The sequence below is a fragment of the Bombina bombina genome, chromosome 6 (assembly GCF_027579735.1).
Source record: "Bombina bombina isolate aBomBom1 chromosome 6, aBomBom1.pri, whole genome shotgun sequence".
Classification (NCBI taxonomy): domain Eukaryota; kingdom Metazoa; phylum Chordata; class Amphibia; order Anura; family Bombinatoridae; genus Bombina; species Bombina bombina.
Genome location: NC_069504.1, coordinates 679,994,991 through 680,013,947, shown reverse-complemented (window position 1 = coordinate 680,013,947; position 18,957 = coordinate 679,994,991). Strand labels below are relative to the sequence as shown.

The 18,957-nt window shown below is 38.1% G+C and overlaps 1 long non-coding RNA gene across 1 annotated transcript in view; it reads left to right on the top strand.

The window, feature by feature from the left end:
- The window catches only part of LOC128662201 (uncharacterized), a 127,614-nt gene that overhangs the window by 89,065 nt on the left and 19,592 nt on the right, over positions 1–18,957 (top strand). The gene's annotated exons all lie outside the window — the stretch shown is intronic.

Here is an 18,957-nt window from a genome sequence, read left to right as displayed (position 1 = left end):
TATTAAATTGGAGTATTCTTTACAACCCTCCTCATCTTCAGCCATATATGTTATACATCCTTATATAAAAATATTTCATACCTTATTCATCTGTTGCCATCTTGCTGCCTCGTAAAGTGTTTGTATTGCAATTTATATGTAGTAAAATGCTCTTGGCTGTCCTAATACAATCAACTTTGCGCAGCTCCTAGGCAAATAAAGGTAATGTATATGAAATAACCCATACCTTTCTGGACAATGTGCTTATAAACTTGATTATGAGATCCTGTCAGCCTTTCATTTCTTCAGCCAATATCCAGCCGTTATTAAGTTTTGAAGATATCTCTTCTTTCAGATTACAGCGCTCTCCAATAAATCCAAAATACGATGAAATTTAGGCAGCTCCTAGGCAGGAAAAGCAGTAAAGACAATATTGTATGTACAAAGAAAAACAGAGTGCTCACAAATGATCCATCCGATGGTAATACTCTAAACACGGCTCAATAGAGAGAGGGCGGGAACTTCCTCCCTTCCTTGGTATAAGGCAGAGGCTGCTTTCTAAGCGTGACCACTCCACACGCTAAACAATGTAACAGAAAAGTTTGGAAAAGAAAGCGCACTAAGCCTCCCAAAAAAAATGTAAATAATAAATATATATATATATATATATAAACAAATTTCATTGACGTTTCGGGATTCACACAGACCGTTTCGTGGTTCACACAGACCCCTTCATCAGAATTCTGATGAAGGGGTCTGTCTGAACCCTGAAACGTCAATAAATTTAGTTTTTTGACTTACTACAAAGAAGTCCTGAGAGTGTATTTGTTTGCAATATATTTTTCTAGGAGTTTGAGATATATATATATATATATATATATATATATATATATATATATATATATATATGTGTGTGTATGTATATATATATATGTGTGTATGTATATATATATAGGCAACAGAAAAGATAATATACCAAGGCAGAGGGTGAAGTAAAATTATTTCTTTATTGCAAATTCCAAATAGGATAAGATAAAACCAGGAGGTCCATGTAAAACAGCGCACACTTACAAGGAGTACAAGTATGCTAACATGTTTCGGCACAAGGCCGTAATCGTAGCTGACAAATACACCTGTGTTTGAAATTTAAGATCAATACTCTAAGTTAATTGGTAGACTGCTATCCAATCCGATGGCAGTCAGTGTGGGTTTGTACGTTACCAAGTTAAACACTACATGATAAGCTATGTCAGCATAATGAAAAACTACGCTATGAAAGTATGTTTGAACATTAATAAAAGATTCCACAATAAATGTGAAAGAATGTATATTCAGTAAGTAACATCATAGCTAAAGGATGTCAGAGCCTACGTAAAAGGGGATTTTATATATGTGTGTATGTAATATATATATATCACTTAATGGATCAATGCATGTTGAGGGTGTATCAGATAGATTACACAAAGTTTGTGCACAATTACATACATATATGTACAATATGAAAAGTCAGATAGTGTGTGACGACAAGAAAAAAGGGGGATTATGGGATAGCACTAAAATATACACCGAATTAGTAAGAGAGAAAGAATTGCACCAAAATAAGATGCAGTTCAAAGACCAGGATATCAAGCAAATCACTAGAATAAAATACCAAAATATGTAAAAAAATATGTGCAATTTATTAGAACATACTTTCATATAATACATAAACCATAAAAAATTAAATTAATGACTCACAAAGTTGCCTGTAAAATAAATATTAATCCTAAAATAGCTACAATATAATTATAATTTATATTGTAGCTATATTAGGATTTATTTTACAGGTAAGTATTTAGCTTTAAATAGGAATAATTTATTTAATAATAGTTAATTTATTTAGTTAGATTTAAATTATATTTAAGTTAGGGGGGTGTTAGGGTTAGGGTTAGACTTAGCTTTAGGGGTTAATACATTTATTATAGTAGCGGTGTGGTCCGGTCGGGAGATTAGGGGTTAATAATTGTAGGTAGGTGGAGGCGACGTTGGGGGCGGCAGATTAGGGGTTAATAAATATAATATAGGGGTCGGCTGTGTTAGGGGCAGCAGATTAGGGGTACATAGGTATAATGTAGGTTGCGGCGGTGTACGGAGCGGCAGATTAGGGGTTAAAAAAAATATGCAGGTGTCAGCGATAGCGGGGGCAGCAGATTTGGGGTTAATAAATATTATGTAGGTGTCGGTGGTATTAGGGGCAGCAGATTAGGGGTACATAGGGATAACGTAGGTTGCGGCGGTGTACGGAGCGGCAGATTAGGGGTTAAAAAATTTAATAGAGTGGCGGCGATGTGGGGGGGCCTCGGTTTAGGGCTACATAGGTAGTTTATGGGTGTTAGTGTACTTTAGAGCACAGTAGTTAAGAGCTTTATGAACCTGCGTTAGCCCAGAAAGCTCTTAACTACTGACTTTTTTCTGCGGCTGGAGTTTTGTCGTTAGATTTCTAATGCTCACTTCAGCCAAAACTCTAAATACCAGCGTTAGAAAGATCCCATTGAAAAGATAGGATACGCAATTGACGTAAGGGGATCTGCGGTATGGAAAAGTTGCGGCTGCAAAGTGAGCGTTAGACCCTTTCCTGACTGACTCTAAATACCAGCGGTAGCCCAAAACCAGCGTTAGGAGCCTCTAACGCTGGTTTTGACGGCTAACGCCAAACTCTAAATCTAGCCGTATGTGATTTCAATAATGCAGATGAAATGTGGATGAATGGTTTAAACAGTTGATGGTGATGAAATCAAATGACTTAGGTAAAGTTTCAGGCATGCAGTATAACGCAGCAACCAGTATATCAAGCATATGATGATGATGGAGATGTGTGGGGGATATGACAAGTAAGAGTTCTTAACAGGGGCGAGTGTATTTAAATCGATGTAATCCAATATGGTTATTTAGGCAGTTCAATTAGCACTCACAGCCCCTGATACTGATCACTCATGCGATCCTCCAGGTATTACTTACGGCCGCACCCCACTAACAACCACCAACTCTCTGACCGGCAGAGGTGACGAGACAGTCCCACTGGTATATGCTGCTCCACAAAAGTATAGTGGGGGGATCCCACAGACCAAAAGCGCTGCTCACCGATGTGTCCTGTTGCGCGTTTCACTCCCAATCTGCAGTTAGGAGCTTCTTCCGGGTATGACGTTACACATCTCAAAGTCTCTTTTTATTGGTAGGAGAGCATTCATTTCATACGTACATCACTATGCCTTAAAGCGGCCATCTCGTAACTTTGTAGTTATAGGTCTTTAAAGGGGAAATGCCTGTGCTTTACAGAAAAGGTATGGCATAGGGGTAATAAAGCAGAATACTACCAATCCATACAAAACAGACGAACACAGACACAAGGACAAACAAATAAAAAAAAAATTAGACAAAAGAACTATTACCTACTATTTACAAACATACATTTGTGAACAATGTATTAATCAAATCTATAAGTTACCATTACATGAACTACTCAATGATACTTATTTTAACATTGTGTATGGTTAGATGTTATGCAAACAATTAATTAACTGCAAATAAATATTAATTAAACATATAATAAATCATGTATTAAGTTTATAAGTTTGTGCTCCCACTTCACAATCATGTGTGGGGAGGTAGGCTGGCCACACTGGGAGGATTCCAGCCACTGAGAGCAGGGAAGAGGACATTACTAGTGCATAAACCAAACTGGTTTATTTTTTCGGGAGAAAAGATACAAATTCAAGTTTTTCATTTAGTCCACTAGGGGACAAGGTTTTCAGGTGGTAAATCTACCGTGCTTCCTTCTGGAGGAGAGTAGTGTCAATGTCCCCACCTCTTCTATGTGGGTTTACTTTTTCAATTCCTATAAACTCCAAGCCATCCAGCTTGGAGTTATGGTATTGTCATGATCCGGTGTACATGCGCTCAGGACACAGACCCTCGGGGCAGTGTTAGGGATTTGAAGACACCGACCCCTGACCCGGGGAAGAGTATCCTGGACGTGGATAGATGATATTCTGTGATTCATAGTTGCTAGAAGTTATTGTAGAATAAATGGAGAGTGCAACATTTGTATACAATATATTCTGAGTTCACTGTGACTTATAGTTAGTTAATAGAAGTAACTGAAGGATTCAATGAGAGAAAAATATAGCAATGTGGAATGTTCAGGCTTCAGAGTAATCTGGTAAAGGATTGACACTTAGATGCAAACTAAGGTTTGTTGCAGGTTCACAGTACATAATATTATATGAAGCTGTATGTCAGAGTTAAAGCACAGCTGCACAGGTACTTAGACAAGCTGCAAGTTTAGGCATTAATTACTGTTTGTGCATTTAGATGCAAACTTGGTTTGTTGCAGGTTCACAGTACATATTATTATAAAGAGCTGTATGTCAGTAATTAGCAGAGCAGCACAAGTTAAGTTTAAGGCATCAATTACTGTTTGAACATATTTTGGAGAATCACATGAAAGCTTTTAATTGAACACATAGATGCAGAGTTCAGAATATGTTAACATATTTGCAGCAGGATATTTCAGCAATGACAGCTTGTAGCAGAGAAATAGTTATAAAGTTCTGAGTAAGATGCTGTTGTAATTAGAGAGTGATGATAACCAAAAGTATGCTTGATTTATAATAAAGTTCTGAGTTTGTTAAGTAGCAGTGTCCAGAAAACAGAAAATGGAATTATTTGGATACTTGCGATTTGATGATTTTAGGCATTGGAATAGAAAATGCTGTAGGTTGAAATAGTTGGTAAATTCATACAGGAAACAGTCACAGACCTCTGTTGTTCAGGATCACAACTTCAATGTTAATGCCAAGCACATTAGACCTGAGAAGGCTTAAAAAGAGGCTGAGGTAATCAGGTGCATGAATGATTAATCAGGCAGGCAAGCTGAATGTGAATACTGCCCAAATGCAGCAATCAGAGAAGGATTTCTTAAAGGGATAGTGACATTAGGCTGAGATATGTTACAGGTATGTAGCAAAATGTCTGGCAATTGGACTGTCCACATCTACATTTTTAATATCTTCTCGATGTTCATAAATTCTTGTTCTGAATTCCCTATAGGTTTTAAGATAATAGATAAATAATGCCCGTACTGGAGCAATTGATGAAAGATCTAATCTGGTATTTTTTGTGTGTGCTAGTTTCAAAAGTTTTTTTTCTTTTCACAAATGTACAGGCTGCACAATGGCCGCAGGGGGAGCAACCCACTATATTTTGTGAGTGGTTTAACAACCAATTTTCAGGGGTTGCTTTGACAAATTCACTTTTGACTAAAAGATCCTTAAGGTTACTCGCTTTCCATGCGGTCATTGATGGAAATTCTTCAGTACAGTCGGATAGGTCCTCATCCTGAGTCAATAAGTGCCAATTATTTTTAAGAATCATTCTAAACTTATCCCAATGGGAATTAAATTTAGTTATGAAACGTACTTTGCTGTCTGCAGGAGGTTGGACCCTCTGGCTATAGAGGAGATTAGATCTTTCTTGCATCAGTGCCCGGTGTTTTGCTTTCTTTAGTGTCCTTTTTGAATAGCCTCTTAATAAAAATCTTTCCATCATTTCTGAAGCTTGTTTGTTAAATGTGTATGTATCTGAACATGTCCTATGGAAACATAAAAATTGCCCATACGGAATACTGTTTTTTAAACTCCCTAGCAAAATGCTATTTGATGCAGTAGGTTTTCTGTATACTTCTGTGTGGATTTGATGGCCTTTTTTACTTATAAGCAAGTCAAGAAATCTAATACTAGAATAACTAGTTGTACATGTCAGAAAGATATTAAATTCATTTTTGTTAAGGATCTCTACAAATTCATGTAGTTCTTCCACAGTACCTTCCCATAATATCAGTATGTCATCCACGTACCGAATCCATAGGGTCACATGTGCCTCCACCCATGCTGCCAGATCTCCAAATACAACCTGGTTTTCCCAGAATCCCAGGTGTAGGCAAGCATAGGTGGGGGCACATGTGGCCCCCATTGCGGTACCTTGTAGTTGTCTATAATATTTTCCATTAAACATGAATATATTATTTTTAAGTACAAAGTCCAAAAATTGAATTACAAATTTAGTATGCATGTTAAAATCATTACCTCTTGTTTTCAAAAAGTTTTCACTTGCTTGGATCCCTATGTTATGAGGGATTGAGGAATATAATGATTCCACATCTAAAGATACCAAAAGCGTTTTTTCAGAAATTACAATTCCATCAAGTTTCCTGATAGCATCAATTGAGTCTTGGGTGAATGTTCTTAACTCAGGTAGGAAGGGCTTGCAAAAAGAATCCACGTATTGACTGATACCTTCAGTAGGTCCTCCTATGCCAAATATAATCGGGCGTCCAGGGGGCTTTGTTGCTGATTTGTGTAGTTTTGGTATCCAATAGAATACGGGTACTTTGGGTTTCTCACTATACAGAAAGCCCTGCTCTTGGCTGGTTATGAGACCATTTCTTCTTGCGTCATTGAGTAAAAACAACAGCTCATTGTTAGATTTTAAGAAGGTGTCATGATTTACACTTTGATACTGTTCACTATCTCCCAATTGTCTATTGGCCTCATCAATGTAGTATAATTGATCAAGGATAACAACATTATCACCTTTATCCGCCGGCTTTATCACCAGCTCATTGTATCTTATCAAATCATCAAGAGCAATGCGCTCTGCATGAGTGAGATTATCATTGGTTATTCCAGTAAGTTGGATCTGTTCCAATTCTACAGATACATTTTTAACAAATGTGGCTATACTGGGAATAGTTGAAAAGCTAGGCATATACGTGGATTTTTTCTTGAAGCCCGTTTTAGGTTTAATCTCAGTCCTTACAGTATTGTTTTGGTTGGTCAAAAGCTGTTCAAGTGTGTTGATAGCTTCTCTTTCTTATCGGTCAGGTCAATTGTAGTCCTAGGCTTCATTATTTTTTGAAGGGCTAATTTGCGTGCAAACAAATGAAGATCTTTTATCACTTCAAATACATCTAATCTAGCACTAGGACAAAAGCTCAATCCTTTTTCCAATAATTTGATGTGTTCAAGATTAAGGTTAAATTTTGATAGATTAACTACATTTGTGTTCCCAGAGGGGTGGTCACCTAATAGGGAAGTCGTATTATCTATTCCAATCAATTGTTCGTAGTCTGTTGTGATTCATCATATGATAACGTCTGTTGTTTGATTGTATGTTTCCACCTCCCCCTCTTCTGTTTCTTTGGGGTCTCTGTAGCGAGCTTTCTCCTCCCTCCCCATCTATTCCTCCCCCTAAAGGGATCTGTTCACTTGAGATTGAGTAGGTTTGTCACTGTCAGAGTCAAAGTCTGAATTATCAGTCCCTGAATCATAAAAGTTTCTTGTATAGGACCTATTCCTATATATATAAACCCTATCTCTGCGATAGTCTTCCTGGTCCCTTATTAACTTTCGTCTTTTTCGACACTTTAGTTCACCTTGCAGTTTTTCAATTAATTTCTGAACCTCCTTATTTAATTTATCAAAGAAGAGTCAGCCTCATATTTCATTACACAATCATATATTTTTTCAACCTCTTTCTTGCATTGATCTAACTTTTTTTCATCCTCAGCAATAATAAGTGCTATTAGTTCTAATGAGCATTTGGTTAGAATCTCATTCCATTTGGAAAGAAACTCTGTATTTGCATCTATCCCTCTAAGATTAATTCCTGGGTCTAATCTAATACGTAATCCTCTAGGGATTATGTCAGTTTTAAGTAATTAGAAAGGCTTTGATGCTCCCACTTTATTTTAACCTGCTTACTTAGTTTTTTCTTATAGCTTTTGAAAGCTGAAATCACATCATTAATGACGTCTTCCTCACCCTCAATCTGTGTACCCTCCTGTATGGTAAATGCCTCAGAAATGTCAGTCCTCCACTGCTCATCAGTTAACTTAAATGCCATCCCAAATAAGTGTCACCAGCACCAACTCCCCACCACAAGACGAACTGGTCAGCACAATTACAAATGATTTACCATTCAATACAGGCAATAAAATAGAAAATGTCTTAAATGCCCAAGGTGCTTCTTCAAGAAAACTCTGTGAGTATACCAACTTGTATTACAGAGTAAAAAATCATTACAAACAAAACAAACAGCTGAAGAAATGCTACCAATAATGTAAAATACTTGAACACAGTGTTTGCTACCTGGTAAATACAATTATACACCAAATTAGTAAGAGAGAAAGAATTGCACCAAATAAGATGCAGTTCAAAGACCAGGATATCAAGCAAATCACTAGAATAAAATACCAAATACCAAAAAGCAAGTCAAGAAAGCTAATACTAGAATAACTAGTTGTACATGTCAGAAAGATATTAAATTCATTTTTGTTAAGGATCTCTACAAATTCATGTAGTTCTTCCATAGTACCTTCCCATAATATCAGTATGTCATCCACGTACCGAATCCATAGGGTCACATGTGCCTCCACCCATGCCACCAGATCTCCAAATACAACCTGGTTTTCCCAGAATCCCAGGTGTAGGCAAGCATAGGTGGGGGCACATGTGGCCCCCATGGCAGTACCTCGTAGTTGTCTATAATATTTTCCATTAAACATTAATATATTATTTTTAAGTACAAAGTCCAAAGTTGAATTACAAATTTAGTATGCATGTTAAAATCATTACCTCTTGTTTTCAAAAAGTTTTCACTTGCTTGGATCCCTATGTTATGAGGGATCGAGGAATATAATGATTCCACATCTAAAGATACCAAAAGCATTTTTTCAGAAATAACAATTCCATCAAGTTTCCTGATAGCATCAATTGAGTCTTGGGTGAATGTTCTTAACTCAGGTAGGAAGGGCTTCAAAGAAGAGTGCTAATTGAACTGCCTAAATAACCATATTGGATTACATTGATTTAAATACACTTGCCCATGTTAAGAACTCTTACTTGTCATATCCCCCACACATCTCCATCATCATCATATGCTTGATATACTGGTTGCTGCGTTATACTGCATGCCTGTAACTTTACCTAAGTCATTTGATTTCATCACCATCAACTGTTTAAACCATTCATCCACATTTCATCTGCATTATTGAAATCACATATTGATTCTTTTCATCATCATAATTAATCTATTTTTATATATACTGCATGTGTTTGCGGTTCTTTCATACTCATATTCATTTCATCACTATATGGATGGATTTTTCACCATGAACATTTGTTTTTTTCAATCTTTTGATGATTTTGCCGGCTTAGGTTTAGCTCACAATTGCTAGTGGGGCCCATGTGATTTGTTTGTCTGTCCCTTGTGTGTGTGTTAGAATGTTTTCTGTATTTTACTTTCATTTTTCATGTTTTACAGAGTCATTAATTTAATTTTTGATGGTTTATGTATTATATGAAAGTATGTTCTAATAAATTGCACATATTTTTGACATATTTTGGTATTTTATTCTAGTGATTTGCTTGATATCCTGGTCTTTGAACTGCATCTTATTTTGGTGCAATTCTTTCTCTCTTACTAATTTGGTGTATAATTGTATTTACCAGGTAGCAAACACTGTGTTCAAGTATTTTACATTATTGGTAGCATTTCTTCAGCTGTTTGTTTTGATTGCGCTAAAATAGCTGAGAGATACAGTATTTAATGAACGTCTAACTAGAAGATACAGTGTATTCAAAAATAAGGGGATTGAGACAAATGTGGTGACTATAATGAATTCCCCAAATAATAGGAATTATAGGGATTATAACCTACGTGATAACTAGAATATTGCCCAGATAAGCACAAAAGATGGATGAATTCTCCAAAAAGAGCCGAAAGTAATTACAACTAAAATATCCAATAAAAATCACGAAATGCTAGAAGTATGAATACATATATCAAAAATATTTAATAACAAAAAAATATAAATTCACAATTGGTAATAACTAAAAACTAAAAAACTGTCGCCTAGATTTAGAGTTTTGCGGCCAAAGGGGTGCGTTAGCTACACGTGCTTTTTTCTGGCCGCACCTTTTAAATACCGCTGGTATTTAGAGTTCACAGAATGGCTGCGTTAGGCTCCAAAAAAGGAGCGTATAGCATATTTACCGCAACTTCAACTCTCGATACCAGCGGTGCTTACGGACGCGTCCAGCTTCAAAAACGTGCTCGTGCACGATTCCCCCATAGAAAAAAATGGGGCTGTTTGAGCTGAAAAAAAACCTAACACCTGCAAAAAAGCAGCGTTCAGCTCCTAACGCAGCCCAATTGTTTGCTATGCGGAAACACCTCCTAAGTCTGCACCTAACACCCTAACATGAACCCCGAGTCTAAACACCCCTAACCTTACACTTATTAACCCCAAATCTGCCGCCCCCGCTATCGCTGACCCCTGCATATTATTATTAACCCCTAATCTGCCGCTCCGTACACCGCTGCCACCTACATTATAGTTATGTACCCCTAATCTGCTGCGCCTAACACCGCCGACCCCTATATTATATTTATTAACCCCTAATCTGCCCCCCTCAACGTCGCCTCCACCTGCCTACACTTATTAACCCCTAATCTGCCGAGCCGACCGCACCGCTACTATAATAAAGTTATTAACCCCTAATCCGCCTCACTCCCGCCTCAATAACCCTATAATAAATAGTATTAACCCCTAATCTGCCCTCCCTAAGATCGCCAACACCTAACTTCAATTATTAACCCCTAATCTGCCGACCGAATCTTGCCGCTACTGTAATAAATGGATTAACCCCTAAAGCTAAGTCTAACCCTAACACTAACACCCCCCTAAATTAAATATAATTTAAATCTACAAATCTAACCAGGTACAATAGCTATTAAATAGTTAAGAACTATTTAATAGCTAAAATAGTTAAAATAATTACAAAATTACCTGTAAAATAAATCCTAACCTAAGTTACAATTAAACCTAACACTACACGATCAATAAATTAATTAAATAAAATACCTACAATTATCTACAATTAAACCTAACACGACACTATCAATAAATTAATTAAATACAATATCTACAAATAAATACAATGAAATAAACTAACTAAAGTACAAAAAATAAAAAAGAACTAAGTTACAAAAAATAAAAAAATATTTACAAACATTAGAAAAATATTACAACAATTTTAAACTAATTACACCTACTCTAAGCCCCCTAATAAAATAACAAAGCCCCCCAAAATAAAAAAATGCCCTACCCTATTCTAAATTAAAAAAGTTCAAAGCTCTTTTACCTTACCAGCCCTGAACAGGGCCCTTTGCGGGGCATGCCCCAAAGAATTCTGCTCTTTTGCCTGTAAAAAAAACACATACAATACCCCCCCCAACATTACAACCCACCACCCACATACCCCTAATCTAACCCAAACCCCCCTTAAATAAACCTAACACTAAGCCCCTGAATATCTTCTTACCTTATCTTCACCATGCCAGGTTCACCGATCGGTCCTCGGAAGTCTTGATCCAAGCCTCGGAAGTGTTGATCCAAGCCCAAGCGGGGGGCTGAAGAGTGACGTCCATCCTCGGGCTGAAGTCTGGATCCAAGAGGCGGCTGAAGGAATCCATCATCGGGCTGAAGTCGGAAGTCCATCATTGGGATGAAGTCTTCTATCAAGCAGCATCTTCAATCTATTTAATAGCTATTGTACCTGGTTAAAATAAATACAAAGTTACCTGTAAAATAAATATAAATCCTAAAATAGCTATAATATAATTATAATTTATATTGTAGCTATATTAGGGTTTATTTTACAGGTAAGTATTTAGCTTTAAATAGGAATAATTTATTTAATAAGAGTTAATTTATTTCGTTAGATTTAAATTATATTTAATTTAGGGGGGTGTTAGTGTTAGGGTTAGACTTAGCTTTAGGGGTTAATCCATTTATTACAGTAGCGGCGAGATTCGGTCGGCAGATTAGGAGTTAATAATTGAAGTTAGGTGTCGGCGATGTTAGGGAGGGCAGATTAGGGGTTAATACTATTTATTATAGGGTTATTGAGGCGGGAGTGAGGCGGATTAGGGGTTAATAACTTTATTATAGTAGCGGTGCGGTCCGCTCGGCAGATTAGGGGTTAATAAGTGTAGGCAGGTGGAGGTGACGTTGAGGGAGCAGATTAGGGGTTAATAAATATAATATAGGGGTCGGCGGTGTTAGGGGCAGCAGATTAGGGGTACATAAGGATAACGTAGGTGGCGGCGCTTTGCGGTCGGCAGATTAGGGGTTAATTATTGTAGGTATCTGGCGGCGACGTTGTGGGGGGCAGGTTAGGGGTTAATAAATATAATATAGGGGTCGGCGGTGTTAGGGGCAGCAGATTAGGGGTACATAAGTATAAAGTAGGTGGCGGTCGGCAGATTAGGGGTTAAAAAAATTTAATTGAGTGGCGGCGATGTGGGGGGACCTCGGTTTAGGGGTACATAGGTAGTTTATGGGTGTTAGTGTACTTTAGAGCACAGTAGTTAAGAGCTTTATAAACCGGCGTTAGCCCAGAAAGCTCTTAACTACTGACTTTTTTTCTGCGGCTGGAGTTTTGTCGTCCGATTTCTAACGCTCACTTCAGCCACGACTCTAAATACCGGCGTTAGAAAGATCCCATTGAAAAGATAGGATACGCAAATGACGTAAGGGGATCTGCGGTATGGAAAAGTCGCGGCTGGAAAGTGAGCGTTAGACCCTTTCCTGACTGACTCCAAATACCAGAGGGCAGTAAAAACCAGCGTTAGGAGCCTCTAACGCTGTTTTTCACGGCTACCGCCCAACTCTAAATCTAGGCCTGTGTATTTAATAATATCTACAAAGATGCCGGCATCAATTAATGTGTGTGTTAATATTCATAATGCTCTAAAAATAATGTATGCACAATAAAAACATATATTTAGAATATAGAAATGATCCAAGCATCCAATATTGTGAGCTCAAGACCGGTTATATATCAAGTGTTAACAATCAAAGCTGGTCACTAAGTATCAGAAACGGAAGCTTGTGTAGCGTCTTTAGGATTTAGCCTAAATGGTACCTTATGTCCTCAGTGAGTATAACTAAGTTCCGTAAATTAGCGGGGTCACTTATGTAAATTCCTGATCCTTGGAAACTGTACTGTGGAAACTCAGGCCTAGATTTGGAGTTTGGCGGTAGATGGGCTGTTAACGCTCCGCGGGCTTTTTTCTGGCCGCACCATAAAATTAACTCTGGTATCGAGAGTTCAAACAAATGCTGCGTTAGGCTCCAAAAAAGGAGCGTAGAGCATTTTTACCGCAAATGCAACTCTCGATACCAGAGTTGCTTACGGACGCGGCCAGTCTCAAAAACGTGCTCGTGCACGATTCTCCCATAGGAAACAAAGGGGCTGTTTGAGCTGAAAAAAAACACCTGCAAAAAAGCAGCGTTCAGCTCCTAACGCAGCCCCATTGTTTGCTATGGGGAAACACTTCCTACATCTGCACCTAACACTCTAAAATGTACCCCGAGTCTAAACACCCCTAGCCTTACACTTATTAACCCCTAATCTGCCGCCCCCGCTATCGCTGACCCCTGCATTATATTATTAACCCCTAATCTTCCGCTCCGTAAACCGCCGCAACTTACATTATCCCTATGTACCCCTAATCTGCTGCCCTAACACCGCCGACCCCTATATTATATTTATTAACCCCTAACCTGCCCCCCACAACGTCGCCGCCAGCTACTTACAATAATTAACCCCTAATCTGCCGAGCGGACCTGAGCGCTACTATAATAAAGTTATTAACCCCTAATCCGCCTCACTAACCCTATCATAAATAGTATTAACCCCTAATCTGCCCTCCCTAACATCGCCGACACCTAACTTCAATTATTAACCCCTAATCTGACAACCGGAGCTCATCGCTATTCTAATAAATGGATTAACCCCTAAAGCTAAGTCTAACCCTAACACTAACACCCCCCTAAGTTAAATATAATTTACATCTAACGAAATAAATTAACTCTTATTAAATAAATTATTCCTATTTAAAGCTAAATACTTACCTGTAAAATAAATCCTAATATAGCTACAATATAAATTATAATTATATTGTAGCTATTTTAGGATTAATATTTATTTTACAGGCAACTTTGTAATTATTTTAACCAGGTACAATAGCTATTAAATAGTTAAGAACTATTTAATAGTTACCTAGTTAAAATAATAACAAAATTACCTGTAAAATAAGTCCTAACCTAATTTATAATTAAACCTAACACTACCCTATCAATAAATTAATTAAATAAACTACCTACAATTACCTACAATTAACCTAACACTACACTATCAATAAATAAATTAAATACAATTGCTACAAATAACTACAATTACATAAACTAACTAAAGTACAAAAAATAAAAAAGAACTAAGTTACAAAAAATAAAAAAATATTTACCAACATTAGAAAAATATTACAACAATTTTAAACTAATTACACCTACTCTAAGCCCCCTAATAAAATAACAAAGACCCCCAAAATAAAAAATTCCCTACCCTATTCTAAATTAATAAATGTAAAAGCTCTTTTACCTTACCAGCCCTGAACAGGGCCCTTTGCGGGGCATGCCCCAAGAAAATCAGCTCTTTTGCCTGTAAAAAAAAACATACAATACCCCCCCCCAACATTACAACCCACCACCCACATACCCCTAATCTAACCCAAACCCCCCCTTAAATAAACCTAACACTAAGCCCCTGAAGATCTTCCTACCTTGTCTTCACCATCCAGGTATCACCGATCCGTCCTGGCATCCGGTGCTGAAGAGGTCCAGAAGAGGGTCCAAAGTCTTCCTCCTATCCGGCAAGAAGAGGACATCCGGACCGGCAAACATCTTCTCCAAGCGGCATCTTCGATCTTCTTCCATCCGGTGCGGAGCGGGTCCATCTTGAAGCAGCCGACGCGGATCCATCCTCTTCTTCCGTTGTCTCCCGACGAATGACGGTTCCTTTAAGGGACGTCATCCAAGATGGCGTCCCTCGAATTCCGATTGGCTGATAGGATTCTATCAGCCAATCGGAATTAAGGTAGGAATATTCTGATTGGCTGATGGAATCAGCCAATCAGAATCAAGTTCAATCCGATTGGCTGATCCAATCAGCCAATCAGATTGAGCTCGCATTCTATTGGCTGTTCCGATCAGCCAATAGAATGTGAGCTCAATCTGATTGGCTGATTGGATCAGCCAATCGGATTGAACTTGATTCTGATTGGCTGATTCCATCAGCCAATCAGAATATTCCTACCTTAATTCCGATTGGCTGATAGAATCCTATCAGCCAATCGGAATTCGAGGGACGCCATCTTGGATGACGTCCCTTAAAGGAACCGTCATTCGTCGGGAGACAACGGAAGAAGAGGATGGATCCGCGTCGGCTGCTTCAAGATGGACCCGCTCCGCACCGGATGAAAGAAGATCGAAGATGCCGCTTGGAGAAGATGTTTGCCGGTCCGGATGTCCTCTTCTTGCCGGATAGGAGGAAGACTTTGGACCCTCTTCTGGACCTCTTCAGCACCGGATGCCAGGACGGATCGGTGATACCTGGATGGTGAAGACAAGGTAGGAAGATCTTCAGGGGCTTAGTGTTAGGTTTATTTAAGGGGTGTTTGGGTTAGATTAGGGGTATGTGGGTGGTGGGTTGTAATGTTGGGGGGGGTATTGTATGTTTTTTTTTACAGGCAAAAGAGCTGATTTTCTTGGGGCATGCCCCGCAAAGGGCCCTGTTCAGGGCTGGTAAGGTAAAAGAGCTTTTACATTTATTAATTTAGAATAGGGTAGGGAATTTTTTATTTTGGGGGTCTTTGTTATTTTATTAGGGGGCTTAGAGTAGGTGTAATTAGTTTAAAATTGTTGTAATATTTTTCTAATGTTGGTAAATATTTTTTTATTTTTTGTAACTTAGTTCTTTTTTATTTTTTGTACTTTAGTTAGTTTATGTAATTGTAGTTATTTGTAGCAATTGTATTTAATTTATTTATTGATAGTGTAGTGTTAGGTTAATTGTAGGTAATTGTAGGTAGTTTATTTAATTAATTTATTGATAGGGTAGTGTTAGTTTTAATTATAACTTAGGTTAGGATTTATTTTACAGGTAAATTTGTAATTATTTTAACTATTTTAGCTATTAAATAGTTCTTAACTATTTAATAGCTATTGTACCTGGTTAAAATAATTACAAAGTTGCCTGTAAAATAAATATTAATCCTAAAATAGCTATAATATAATTATAATTTATATTGTAGCTATATTAGGATGTATTTTACAGGTAAGTATTTAGCTTTAAATAGGAATAATTTATTTAATAAGAGTTAATTAATTTCGTTAGATTTAAATTATATTTAAGTTAGGGGGGTGTTAGTGTTAGGGTTAGACTTAGCTTTAGGGGTTAATCCATTTATTATAGTAGCGATGAGCTCCGGTCGTCAGATTAGGGGTTAATAATTGAAGTTAGGTGTCGGCGATGTTAGGGAGGGCAGATTAGGGGTTAATATTATTTATGATAGGGTTAGTGAGGCGGATTAGGGGTTAATTACTTTATTATAGTAGCGCTCAGGTCCGCTCGGCAGATTAGGGGTTAATAAGTGTAGGCAGGTGTCGGCGACGTTGAGGGGGGCAGATTAGGGGTTAATAAATATAATATAGGGGTCGGCGGTGTTAGGGGCAGCAGATTAGGGGTACATAAGGATAACGTAGGTGGCGGGGCTTTGCGGTCGGCAGATTAGGGGTTAATTATTGTAAGTAGCTGGCGGCGACGTTGTGGGGGGCAGGTTAGGGGTTAATAAATATAATATAGGGGTCGGCGGGGTTAGGGGCAGCAGATTAGGGGTACATAAGTATAACGTAGTTGGCGGTCGGCAGATTAGGGGTTAAAAAATTTTAATCGATTGGCGGCGATGTGGGGGGACCTCGGTTTAGGGGTACATAGGTAGTTTATGGGTGTTAGTGTACTTTAGGGTACAGTAGTTAAGAGTTTTATGAACCGGCGTTAGCCCAGAAAGCTCTTAACTCCTGCTTTTTTCCGGCGGCTGGAGTTTTGTCGTTAGAGCTCTAACGCTCACTTCAGAAACGACTCTAAATACCAGCGTTAGAAAGATCCCATTGAAAAGATAGGATACGCAATTGACGTAAGGGGATCTGCGGTATGGAAAAGTCGCGGCTGAAAAGTGAGCGTTAGACCCTTTAATCACTGACTCCAAATACCGGAGGTAGCCTAAAACCAGCGTTAGGAGCCTCTAACGCTGGTTTTCACGGCTACCGCCAAACTCTAAATCTAGCCGATAGTTTGTTAAATTATTAGCTTGGGTGCTGTAAGCAGCACTATGTATCCTCGGCAGCACTGTGAATCTTCGGCCTACTAGAGAAACAGTGTATCCTCGCTGTAAGTAGTTCTGGTTGTTAGGTTAACGCTGTTCTTGTAGGATGTACTAGAAATCTGAAATCCTAAGCAATGGCTGATATCGGAGCAATAGAGAGATCAATGGGATCGATGGGTCTTATTTGTACAAGTAGGTCCTGGGACAGGAATTATACATTTAGAGGCTATTCAAATTTTGGAAATAGCTTGATGTACCTGCCCTATCTACTCACAGTCAGACCACACCGGTTGAGCCCAATAAGTATATTTGTATCCAAAGTAAGCATGTTGAGGGTGTATCAGATAGATTACACAAATTTTGTGCACAATTACATACATATATGTACAATATGAAAAGTCAGATAGTGTGTGACACCCAATGCAACTGTGGACAATATTGGACATCTATTAAAATAGTGTCAAATTAGTGGATGTATCTACATTAGGCATAAAGCTAGTAGAACTGTGGGATTGTACTTAATATTATTAAAACCCACTCGTACCATATATCGCATAAAAGACCACTGAAAATCAATAGCCCCTGATAAATCACATATGCGAACAGGTTTTTTACAGGGCAGTGGAGAAAACAGGGATAGGCCAAGAGCAAAACAGGTATCAGTTGAGGGGCCAGAAGGCAACCTCAAAGTACCAATGAATAATGTGATTAATTTGTCTAGCTGCAGACTCTCTGAGACACATTTGAAAGTGCAGTTTGGGTCTAAATTTTGCACCTACATGCAGTTTTGATTTGTTTAAAACAATGTTAGACATAAACAAACTGATTAGACATATCACCTAACAAAAGCATTTTTCCAATGATGAAAGTTCCAATTCGACACTTATGGGGACCCAGACAGTCTCTCAGATTCCAACATCAGATGTGACAAATTTTGATTTTAGGGAAGCTTGTGATGTTACAACACTTGAGTATTTTATTACACCAGATTCCCAACAGCCATCTGATTCCACTATAAACAGCTTTACTGGTTTAAAGAAAAACTCAGAGTTCTATCCCATACAAAGCAGAGGACCAATACGTGAAACATTTTACAAAAGAGTGGAAAATGAACTCACTCATTTGTCATATAGACATGAACCCAATGGTGCTAAACACCATCCAAAACACAATCTTTCTAAGAGAGACAAGCTTTACATGAACTTAAATTTAATGATGATATAGTCATACGCTAAGCTGACAAGGGGGGCTCAGTAGTAGTTATGGATAGACAAGCTTATGTGGGAGAAGCTCTTAGACAGTTAAAAGATCCAACTAATTATGTATGTCTCCCTACCGATCCTACCAGAGCCTTCCAGAAAGAGATGAAGTCTCTACTAGATGATGGTTTGGAAAGCAGTTTTTTTATTTAGCCACTTATGAATACTTGTCTGTAGACCATCCAGTTGTCCCCATTTTTCATTCACTTCCCCAAAGTGCACAAAATTCTGTCTAATGTTTAGGGACACCCAATAGTTAGTGGGATCGGCTCTCTGTCTGAGTGCCTGTCCCAGTGGCTTGATGTCATTTTACATCCCTTTGTCATTTCACTACAGAGTTATCTTAAAGACACAAAACATGTCATCAGTCTCATGGAAACCATTTCTTGGG